Genomic DNA, 12,085 nt, shown 5'->3' with positions numbered 1-12,085 from the left:
CTCTCTCCTCTGTTGCTTCATTTTCTTCATCAGATTGATCTATTGGAGGAGGCCTGGGACGAGTTATCATGGTTGTGTTCATGGGTGGTTTGGGAAATCCAAATCTACAGTGCTTATTGTTTTTTCTACAGGATTTGGAGTGGTTACGACTGTGCATCTGTACTTCACTTACAATTCTATGCAGTTCTGGGTCTTTGTTTGGGTCTGGTAGTTTACATGAGATATATTTATCAATGAAATTGCACACATCTTCATCTTGATCTTTTTCAAATTCTGGAGAATCTTTCACCCAAAATAGGCAGTGACTGTGTGGAGAGCCACGCTGTTGAAATTCTACTCTATAAAAAAAGTCAATTACCTCACCGATGGGTTGAGCAGGTGACATTATTAGATCTCTTATCAAGGCTTCAACTCGTTTTTCAAACATGCGCATGGCTGTGACTGGGTTGCTTTTAAGAATGTCACATTTCTCTGACCAGTCTAATTCAGAAAAGTTCACTGTTTCACCTTGTTGGGCTTTAATAGCAGTAATAACTTCTGGCCATCTCATCTCAGCAGCACTAAATGTACAGAAAAATGTAGGTGTGCCCAGTTGTCTTAACATAGAGAACAGATCACGCAGAGTTTTCTCCCAGTAAGCTGGTGTTCCTCTTAGTGGCTGCATGAAACGTGTTGCCTCTTTGTTGTGTACAAGTTTTTCTAACTCAGATTTATCCTGCAGCAGTGAACAGTTTATTCTACGACCATCACGTGTCATGGGTTTTGCTTTTCTCAACTGAATGGACATACTAGATGTGGCCATGTGCATTTCTGTGACAAACTGTGCAAAAAATATGTAGTTTGTATCCTTTGCACAACGGTTATCTACAGAGAATAACCTGGTGTTAAAGTATCTGCTGGGGGAGACACATTTCACTCTGTCAGGCTCATCAAAAGTGTTCTTTCCATCAGGAAACTGCACTGGAAATGCCATAGACTCGAGCTTAGGAATTTTAAAAATGCTTACAGGACTGTTTTTCTCTGCAGGGGCAATACAAAATATTCCATCATCATAAGACAACAAATGTTGACCAGGATCTGGGGGCTGTAGACATGTGTCCAAGACAAGACCAGAGTTTTGTTCATTATTAGATTCAGGGTCATCACTTGAATTATCATCATTTTCATTGCTTTGTCGTTCTGTGTTTTCACTTTGGCTGTTGTTGTCAATGTCCATTGGCTCATCATGTGCGCTGCTGTCATTTATAACAATATTTTTATATTCTGAATGCATATCTTTAAGTTTTCCTAAAGCAGATAAAACCTTGTGCATATTCATAGTCTGATACTGATAATGACCTTGGTAACAAAGACGTCTTTTCAGTTTCACTGTAAGCAGCTGTGATTCACTTCTTGGCCTAGGTAAACAATTAACTGTTGTTTCCATTTCAGATGCAACTGAAATTACAGCGCCCTTTATGGCTCTCTGCTGGCCTTTAGGAAGTGTTAATATTTTAGCAAAAGGAATGTACTTTGCAATAACATGTCTTTCTAGAATATTCAAATTGCATAGCTCTGGAGGAATAGGACTAAACTGAAGCTTATTGGCTACAGCAATGTCTGGCATTGTACCTCTCAAAAGTGTTGAATGGCAGCTGTGACAGATCCATTCTGTGTTCCTCATACAGTGATCAGTACAATCAGAACAAATGTGAACATAGTTACCTGTCAAACATAGTGAAACAACTGTTGGATTCTTTTGATAGCTTTCACGATCACAGGTGCGCACTTGATTTGAGAAGAGTGCTCTTGAACAGCATGTGCATATATATGTTGGTCCCTGTTTTATAATGTCTCTGAAAGTTTGCAATGCCTTCAATATTACTGGATTCTGTATTTCAACAGGTTGGTTATTTCTGAACACTTGTGTTGCCTGGCGCACACAGTCAATTACTTTATATTTTTGCTGTATGTCTTGTGCACAGTTTATCTTGTGAAGTATTTTGAGTGCTGATATTCTGTCTTTAGCTTTGAATAAATTATATGATTTCTGACGAGCCCTGAAGAGTGAGTCTTGCTGATAACGTTTTTTAAACACGTCCTTTCTTTGTTCATAGAATTTTGGGTCTATTTTGCACCGATTCATATAATAGTCTTTTTGCCTTTGCCTGAAAATTGCATCTCTTGAATATCTATCAGTTATGTACCTCTTTTGCTTTTCTTTAAATCTATCACTATTCCTGTAATTTCTTATGATATAGGTTTTTTGTCGCTCCCTAAAATGCCGATCCATTCTGTAATTTCTTATGACATAGTTTTTTTGTCTCTCTCTGAATTGGGCATTGCTATTGTAACTGCTGATTATTTTACTCTTTTTTTCTCTCTCTGTATTCCTCATTATTCCTGTAATTCATAATAGCATAAATTCTTTTAATATTCATCTTTTCTTCAGATTTTTTATAGTTGTTTATCATGGCTTGTTTGTGCTTTTCCCTGTAAAACGTATTAGTTTGATAACGTTTCTTCTTTGCTTGGTTATGTCTTTCCTTGTATTCTGTACTTGTTTTGTAATGCTCAGTTTTTTTTGTCTGTTTCCTGTCTTGTTTTAAATCAATTTTGTGCCATTTTATCTTGTATCTTGTATCCTTGCGCCTTCTGGATTTGTTAAGCTTTTTTGATTGTTGATTCAAGTCAGATGTTTCCAAACAGTGATCATTTGGATCTGACAATATAATTTGAATTGAGGAATCTTTTGAGATGTAATGAGAAAGTTTATTTAATTGAACATTTTTGTCTCTGTCCAAATTGTCAGTTACAGTAGTTTGAATCTCCATTTCATCTTCATCTGTTATGTTGACTGGACACTGAACTGGATTTCGGACCTGAATTTGCTGTTGTGACGATGCACATTGGTCATTAGTGGACAGAAATTGAGATGCTACACACGGCTCTATGTTATCAAGATACTCCATGGAGACATCAGTACATACTGTTGTGCTTGTGAATGATACTGGCAGCAGATCAAATTGCACGTTATCGCTTAACTGGAAACACCCTTGAAACAACAGCAACAGTCTCTCTATCATGTCTTCTAAACGTGAAAATGTCAACATTACAGCAGTACCCGTGCCATCATTAGTAGACATGCCATCTGGTGTTCTGCAGTGTGAATCAAAAAATCCAAACCTCCCTGAGCGATCTCTAAACAAAGCAACACAATAAAGTCCACACAAAAACAGGCAGTTGCTGATTTCACTTCTGAGACATTGCAGAGTATTCTCGAGGTTGTCATAGCTGCCTAGTGCAGGTGCATCTCTTAGTAATCCAAACCTCTGGCCATGTTTAATGATGTTGTAAGAGCACAAGTTTGTCTCAAGTTTATCCGGTAGCTCATCAAAATCAAGGAAATTGCTCCGAAATTGTCCTTTACTCTGTAGTGTTTGCTTGACAAGAGTGTACAAAGCATCACCTTTCTTTAAAATGTCATCTAATTCCAAACTGTCCAGCTCATTACGTTCGTTGTGCACCGCGAGAAACATTAAGGAATTGCACGTGCACTGTTGGCCTCTAGAATATATATTGTACCTCGGGTCACTTTGACAGTGTGACGCCGTAACAGAAAGCACGTCTGGGCTTACGTCACTTGCACTTGACACGGAGTTAATGCACAGTGAAGCTTCTACCTTTCTGCGCTGCTTCTGGGCTTCACTTCGTTTACCTTTACGTGGCATGACGATGGAACAGGTGTTAGAAATCTAAAGATCTGTTTATAGCAAAGTACCTTTCGTATGTTAAACAAGTGCAAATTTTCCGGATAAAACCTTAATAACAAATACAAAGACCCACTCAATGAATATTAATGCTTATTATACGTTATGCTAGTATACCACAGTAACAAGTGTCAACCTACTGTATTTACATACACACAATGTAACTGTTATACCGTCAACCCTTTGTATTTCACTGAATTATAAAATGTTAACTAAAGGCAATGCCAGTAATGCAACCAATTAGTAAAGGCAAATGTTACAACGTGGTAAGATTCAAATATGAACTTGCCAAACCAAAATACTTCACTGATATTTTAATTACCTTTAAATGTACTGCACTCAAATATCAATTACAACAAGAGTCAAACTGTAAATATATTACTGATATATTAATTAGCTTTTTAAGTACAGGACTGAAATTTCAGTAACAAGTCAACAAATTAAATATACAAACACACTAAACTATAGCAATTGAACTGTTATACTGTCAAACACCGTCAACCCCAATATTGTACAAAAATGTTAACCAAAAGCAATATCAGTAATGCAATCAATTAATAAAGGTAAATGTTACAATGTGGTAAGATTCAAAGAGGAACTTGGCAAACCAAAATATTTTAATGACCTTTAAATGTAGTCTATTCAAATAGCAGTTACAACAACAGTCAAACTTAGAATATTTTACTGATATATTAAAGTACTGTACTAAAATTTTACCGTTAAAACAGTCAAGAAATTGGATATACAAACACACAAGACTATAGCAATGGAACTGTTAACCTCAATATTTTACAGAAATGATAACCAAAGGCAAAATTACTAATGCAATTAATTAGTAGAGTATAGGCAAATGTGAAAAGACTCAGATATAAATGTAATACGTTTCAAAGATGAACTTGCTAAAACAATTTTTTTTTACTGATATATTAATGACTTTTAAAAGTACTGTAATGTGTATTATCTATTATAAGCAGTCTAAAAGACTATAGGAAATTATGTAATTTTAAAACTATAGTCAATTATTGTGTGTGTTGATGGTGTTGATTTCCCAACGCAGTCCTCTAATCAACGTTGCTTTGTGAAGACACTCAAGGCAGCAGGGCACACTGGAGCTGCAGGTAGTTCTGCTCTCACTCTTTCTGTCAAAGCAAAAGGTTAAAGGGACGTTCTGTTTTGGGGAAAGTCGGTGTTTTGGGGTTAGGGCAACAGATTGGCTGGGTGGGGTAAAAAAATGGGTCGTTGTTTTTGGGTAGAAATTATAGGCTTTGTTTTTTTAGTTGAATCTGTGTTTTTTTGGGTTTCCTGGCAGTTTTTAAGAGGCAAGCTGCTTGGGTATGCATTGCATGTTTTGCAGTGTTTAAATGCAGTTTGCGTTTGAAGAGGAAGCAAGCAAGCAAGCAAAGCAGCAACGTTTTGAAATGTGCAGCCAGGTTTTTGTGAAGTAAAAGTACAGAATAGAAGAGAAGCAATGATTTTAGCAAGATAAAAGTTTGAAAGAAAATGTATATAAAGGTCAGGACAGGACATAACAAACAAACACAACACAAAGAGAAAAAAAACAAGTTAGTTACATTCTAAAGTCAAAAAAGCACGCATATTACAGAATGATTAACAGTAAATACTTAATTGTACAAAACATACTGCAGGACAAAAATAAGTTAAAATTTTTGTTTTAAACTCAAAGTATTAAGATCATATTAAAAATACACTCCAATATCAGTTTTTGAAAAGGCTGAATTATATTATCTTGGTTACACAGAATATAGGTCCAGTCTGTATGTCCATTCTGTTAAGGGTGGGGCAGTCAAAAGCTGATGCTCTGTACAGAGTGTTAAGTGTGTGACACAAACTGACTCTGATTTCTTCTTTTAAAATCATATAATATTTTTCATATTTCCATGCAAACTGCTGATTAAATTTAATAGTGTTTGTTCCTTCATGAGGTCATAAAGTAACCAGGCAGTGAAAATCAATTGTGCATTGCAGTTACTAGATGCTACCTTTAAACCATATTGGATTTGCCATTTTGGCAGAAACAAGGATGCGACTACACATGGGTTTGTTGTGTTCAGATTGACTAGACAGCAGGACGATGTATGATCTTATGTTTTGGGCATGTAATGCGCAATATTCTGACAGCCAGGTATGTGATATGTAGTAATTTTTTAATCTGTACAAATTTTATGTTGAGTAATATTATTCAGCCTTAGTAAAATTATTTTAATAAAATCCCAGTCATATCTCCCCCATTGTTAAAGCAATAGTTTGTCTAAAAATTAAATTTTTATGTTTATCAGCTTACCATCAGGCCATCCGAATTGTAGGTGACTTTGTTTCTTCAGTAAAACACAAATGTAGATTTTTAACTCCAACCGTTCAGTCTCTCAGTGAATATGCATGTGGATGGTATCAAAATTTGATAGAGAAAAATAACTCTGCGGCTCGTGACGACACATCAATGTCCTAAGAGATAAAACTGAACCAACAGGTTGCGAACCAACTTCATAGGTGCATACTGCCACCTATTGTATCGGGTGCACTGCATGAGGGTGCATAAGCACTATACGGGGCACCGATATAGTAGGTGGCGGTATGCTCTTATGAAGTTGGTTTGCAACCCACCCTTAAACACCAAGAAGAAGATGTGCACACACGTACTCCTTTAGGCATAGTGCTGTATTGAAGGTAAAAAAATTATATAAATACTTTTCGGTTTCTTGCACAAACCGATCGTTTCATGTCTTAGGACATTGAGTTGTCGTCATGAGCCGCAGAGTTTAATTTGGATTTGTCTGTACATTCCTCTATCAAGTTTTGTTACCACCCACATGCATTATACATCTGACAGACTGAAACAGTTGGGAGTTAAAAATCTATATTTGTGTTTTACTGAAGAAACAAATTCACCTACATCTTGGATGGCCTGGGGGTAAGCTTATAAACATAAGATGAACTATTGCTTTAAATGTGAAATATGTAACTGTTACTAACAAAGATGAATTAGATGTCCAATCTAGGAAAAACAAAATCAACAAAAACGACAAATTAGTTCAAAGTAGGCATGACCACATTTACAGTGTATTTAGAAAGTACTTAAACCCCTTTACTTTATTTGCAAATTTGTTATGTTTGCATTAATCCTTTTAATAATTTATATACACCTCAAGAATTTAAAATTATATTACTTTCCAAAGATAATGCAGTTGTCACAATATTAAACACTGTGGACATCTTTAAAAAGCACTCCTTTGAAGAAGACATTACTGGTGTGTATCATAAGACAAATCAATGGCACTGGCATATCTTAAGATGTGTTTTACTAAACCTTGTCTGTGAACCTGGGGGTGTGTTAATAAAAGTCCCATGTCAGATGCAGCTTTTCAAGGCCTAATTTAAATCTTCTGACTCAAAAAAAAAAAAAAAGAATTTAAATCATTCTCATTAATCAACATCTAGTACCCCATAATGACAAAGTGAAAACTGAATTTAAGACATTTCTGTAAAATGTTTTAAAGGAAAAAAATAATTTCACATTTACTTAAGTATTCAGACCCTTTGCGATAACACTAGAAATTTTGTTTAGGTGCCATTTATTTGTGTTGATCAATGCCGAGATTTTCTACACCTTGACTCGAGTCCACTGAGATATCCTCACTAAAACCTTATGAAAATGACCCTAAGCAAAGAACAAGGACAACACAGTAGTGGTTTAGGGACAACTATGTGAGAAGTGGACCAACCAAAGCCCTGACTTCAACCTCACCAAGCATCTCTGGAGAGACCTGAAAACGGCTGTCAGCCGACAGTTCATATCCAAACTCACTGAGCTTGAAAGGATTTAAAAGGAAGAATGGCAGAAATTCCTTCAATCCAGATGTGCAAAGCTTGTTGCGTCATTCCCAAAAAGACTCGAGGCTGTACTTGCTGCAAAAAGTGCTTCAACTAACTACCAAGTAAAGTGTCTGAATAATTTCATTTTTTTTTTCTTCTTTTAAATACATTTAGACATTTCCAAATCCTGTTTTCAGTTTCTCATAATGGGGTACTGAGTGCAGATTAATAATAAGAGGGGGGGGGGATTATTGTAGTATCATATTGAGACCTAACAAAATTGAACTGTGTAGGGGGTCTAAATAGTTTCTAAATACAAAGGTCCACAATGTGCAGTATTATGTCATTCAAACTTCAGTGTTTCTGCTGTCCTATAATAATTGGTAAAAATTAAGTCTTGATCTTATTTAGTCGTACCCAAAATGATCTAGTTAGTCACATATGCTTCAGAATAAACAATTAATTATATGATATTCCTGTTCAAAATGTTCCCTTTCCTGTGGTATTAATGTAAAGATTGTTAATTTAATAAATTATCGCATCAGGCAACACAATAGAACCTAAACTGTAAAATGCCACCTTCAGAATTAAAAATTTTTTTAACTCACCCCCTTGTCATCCAAGATGTTTGTCTTTCTTTGTTCAGTTGAATACAACCAGACCTATATTAAATAATACCCTGGCTGTTCCTTGCTTTGTAATGGCTCTGATCAGAGACCAAATGTTTAGAAGCTCCAAAAACTGCATCCATCCATTATTAAAGTAATCAAAATTTAATGTATCCAGTGGGTTAATAAAAAAACAATTCATATTTTGACCTTTTAGTTACAAAACATACCTTAAATAAACAGACAATAATACATTTAGTGTCTAACGACTGTCAGTTTTGTCACAACTCATGATGAAACACAAGAACCAATAAGATTTTACATACCACTATATTTAAATCTATAGTTGATTTTGTTTTATAAAATTACGTATATGTAACTAATCACTAAAAGTGCTCAGAACTAAACTTTTTCTTATAAACCTTATACTTTGCTTCTAAATACATTTATTAAACCACTGGGTTGTATATGGATTACTTTAATGATGGATGGATGGATGGACTTTTTTGAGATCGTAAATGTTTGGTCCATGATCAAACTTATTACAAAGCAAAAAGGAGCCAGTATATTAATAATTAGAACTCTGATTGTGTTCAGCTCATGAAAAAAAGGCATAAATACCTTAGATGACTTAGATGGGGCTAAGTAAAAAAATCTATAATTTTTATTTCTGAAGGTGGAGTACATCTTCAATAAAGTCAGTTTTACTTTCAAACTAGGAGTGTAACGGTTCTCGGTAAAGAATCGAATCGTCCTGTTTTCCGCCCACAGTTTGGGACGCACGTGCACCGTGTTTAATTCGACCGCACATTTCTATTATAGTTTGGTGAAAAAACGATGCATAAAAAAGCTAATGTATGGTTCTGAATAATCTCTGCATGTGTTAAGGTGAGAGTACCTGTCCAATCAACTCGAAGTATGCAAATTTGTTGCCAACCTCACAGTTCATCCTCGCGTGTTTGTGTGTTTCACAGACCGTTTAGCACGGCAAACGAAGGAGAAAAGACGCTAACAGAGTCATCCCCAGCTGCATTTAAGTCTACTGCAGCAGCGATGCTCAAGAAAATGTGGACAAAACTGTAAAATTCGCAAGTGCTGTATGCCTAAGGCAATACATCTAATATGACGAGTCCCTTACACGTCATCACCAGGGTTTTGTTGATAGCACACGATTGCAGGTGAGACAGAAACAGCACAAATTGCCTTCTGTGTTTGAATTTTAACAAACCTATCTTCTTGCAAAAAAAACTTGAAGATAGCGGCATATAATATAAAAAGTAATCCAGTGTTCTAAGCTATTTTCAATATGTTCATATTGAATTGCACAGTAAAGCTGGTATATAGTATAATAATACTAGTGCTCTTAAGTGAAAATGTTGATTTTGGCAGAGGTTAAAAACGGCTTAGGTTTTTATTTTTGTAAAGCAGCCTGTTGTGACCAATGTGTACTGAAACTGTGACCCTAAGCCGTGATACGCACCGAAACGTGAGTAATTTGAACCGTTACACCCCTATTTCAAACATGCTGAAATGGCCAAAACTGACAAACAACAATAAACATTGGTAAACAATATCTGTTACATTAACAAAAAAAACAATGTTATAATGTCATTAGGCAATTACTGATTCAAAAGTAATTGAAAATGACTTACCAGTGACGCAATGTGGATGGCTCTGAAAAGAGCCTTTGGGTTCGCTATAAAAAATTGTATTAAATAGGTGCTGTTGCCCAGCAAAACCAGGAATTTGGCTGAGGTCTAGAGAAAATCAAACAGAAGAAAAATAAATGGTCACTAAATATCTAAATAAAATATGTCACAACTTGTACATTTAGTAAGAATTTGACATTCAAAAACAATACTTACTTAGCTAAAGCAGTTAAAGTTTTCAAAAGAGCAAAAGAAAGAAAAATTAAACATTACTATTTAAATATCATGTGCAAGGTTAACTGTTCAGAAAAAAAGTATTATGTTGCAACAGAGATTGTTATATAAATGACTTACCACAAAAATGTCTAGACAGCAAAAAAATGATGTAACAAAAGTACAGGGGAAAGAGAAAAAAAAAACATACATTATTATCAAATCATAAGGGTTGATATACCAACCATATTCTGTTTACAATAGTATATTTTATAAAGTAGATTTTGAGGAATTGCCTCCAACATATTAATAAACATTACACTAGAAAAAACTGCATGTATTTTGTGTACTTCCCACTACCTAGGCTCTTTGTTCAAACATTTTTTCGTCTCTCGCAATTAAAATAACAGTGAAGCTAATGCTGCGTTCCAGGCAGGCTTTTAAACTCGTGAGTTACGACTTCAAAACCACGACTCACGACCCTATGCGTTCCAGGCAGCCTGTAACTCGTGTTTTTACAACCTTCTACCGGTGAAAGTGCACTGGAACGGCAGTCAAACCCGTGACTTCCCACCCGTGAACTCGTACTAGATCAATGTACTCCCAGTTCAAAGTCGTGAGTCGTGGTTTTGAACTCGTGAGTTACGGGTTACCGGTGTTGTGTCGAAGTCTGTTCCCCCTATTTTTCCCTTCAGTGTAGTGTTTTTATGGCGTTTTTATCACGTTATAGGTTTTATTATTTATATATTTAAAGTTTTAATGGCTACTGAGATGTATATGTGTGCATTTCTGTAATGTATCTGTATTGTTCTTAATGGTAAGTCAATTATTTTTACAGTATGAATCATATTATATGTATAATATTTATTTATTTATGTATGCAAACATTACATTTTTAAAACAACCAGTAAAGAAAAAAGAGAAAAAGACAGGCTATATTTTAAAAGAAATACCCTAATAAAAAACTGTCAAATGTATGAAATATTTAATAAATTGTATTATAAAATACATGATATTATGCCTTTTTAGTATAACCAATTCAAATCTTTAATCTTTCTAAATGTAACGTGATGAAAACGCTATAAAAGCACTACACTAAAGGGAAACATAGGGGGAACTGAGTTCGACACAACACCGGTTCCCTGGAACGCAGCATAACAGGGGCACGTTCAATCTCACACCGGTGCGCAACGTTTTGCTACGGTTTCCGGGTTGAACGACATGTTTCCTGGAAACGGTGTGCAACGGAATGCAACAGGTTTTAGAAGCGTTTTCTCTTGTTTGGTGGGTGTGTCACAAATGTCAGCCCAATCAGCGGCAAGATGTTTAAAACCACGCGGTAGTAAAGAGACAGCTCGCTCAATGGGTTCAAGTTGGAATGTTGTCTTTCATTCTGGACGGCAAGGTCAGTGACTGTAACATCGAGGGTATTTTACAGTATTAAACACACATTTATAACGATTTCGTCAGGCTTCAGAAACATTTAAAAAAGAACACAAAGAATGGCCCCTCAGCTACCGTAGTTGCAACTTTTGCGTCATCACAACAGGGTGTTCAATGCATCACCGTTTCAGTTTAATAAACGTTGTGCAACGTTTTGTCGGGGCTGAACGCAGCCCAGTGTTAATAATGCGGAAGCTCAAGCTGGGCGCGACCTCCCGGGTTCGCGCCCATAGATATGTATATAAAGCTCGTCTGCGCTGCTGGCCAATTGAGTGCAACGTCCGCATTTTGGCGGCCATCTTAGGACAGGGCGCTCGCTCACTCGTAGCATTGAGTTTTAATGATGCAGGTACTTTTAAATGACCATAACTTGCTTAAATTCTAGCCACGTTAATAACGTTTGTAAAAATCCAAACCGTTTGAAAATCGGTAGAAAATTGAGCAAGTTATGGTCATTTAAAAGTACCTGCACCATTAAACTCAATGCTACGAGTGAGCGAGCGCCCTGTCGTAAGATGGCCGCCAGGTGATGCCGTTAGGGACTCCGCCTTGAGCCATCTAGCCTTTATATACATATCTATGTTCGCGCCTA

The 12,085-nt window shown here is 36.0% G+C and overlaps 1 long non-coding RNA gene across 1 annotated transcript; it reads right to left on the bottom strand.

Annotated features, from left to right (window-relative positions):
* Nucleotides 1-4,003: 4,003 nt before the first annotated feature.
* On the bottom strand, nucleotides 4,004-11,781 carry LOC141282390 (uncharacterized). Its single transcript, XR_012337001.1, has 4 exons — nucleotides 10,054-11,781; nucleotides 9,841-9,945; nucleotides 6,741-6,762; nucleotides 4,004-5,076 (listed from the first exon to the last, which is right to left on the bottom strand). It is a non-coding gene; the product is annotated as an uncharacterized lncRNA (long non-coding RNA).
* Nucleotides 11,782-12,085: the final 304 nt, after the last annotated feature.

Source organism: Paramisgurnus dabryanus, chromosome 7 (genome assembly GCF_030506205.2).
Source record: "Paramisgurnus dabryanus chromosome 7, PD_genome_1.1, whole genome shotgun sequence".
NCBI classification, from domain to species: Eukaryota; Metazoa; Chordata; class Actinopteri; order Cypriniformes; family Cobitidae; genus Paramisgurnus; species Paramisgurnus dabryanus.
Note: the sequence above shows the minus strand (reverse complement) of the source record. Positions and strands in the feature narration are given on the sequence as shown.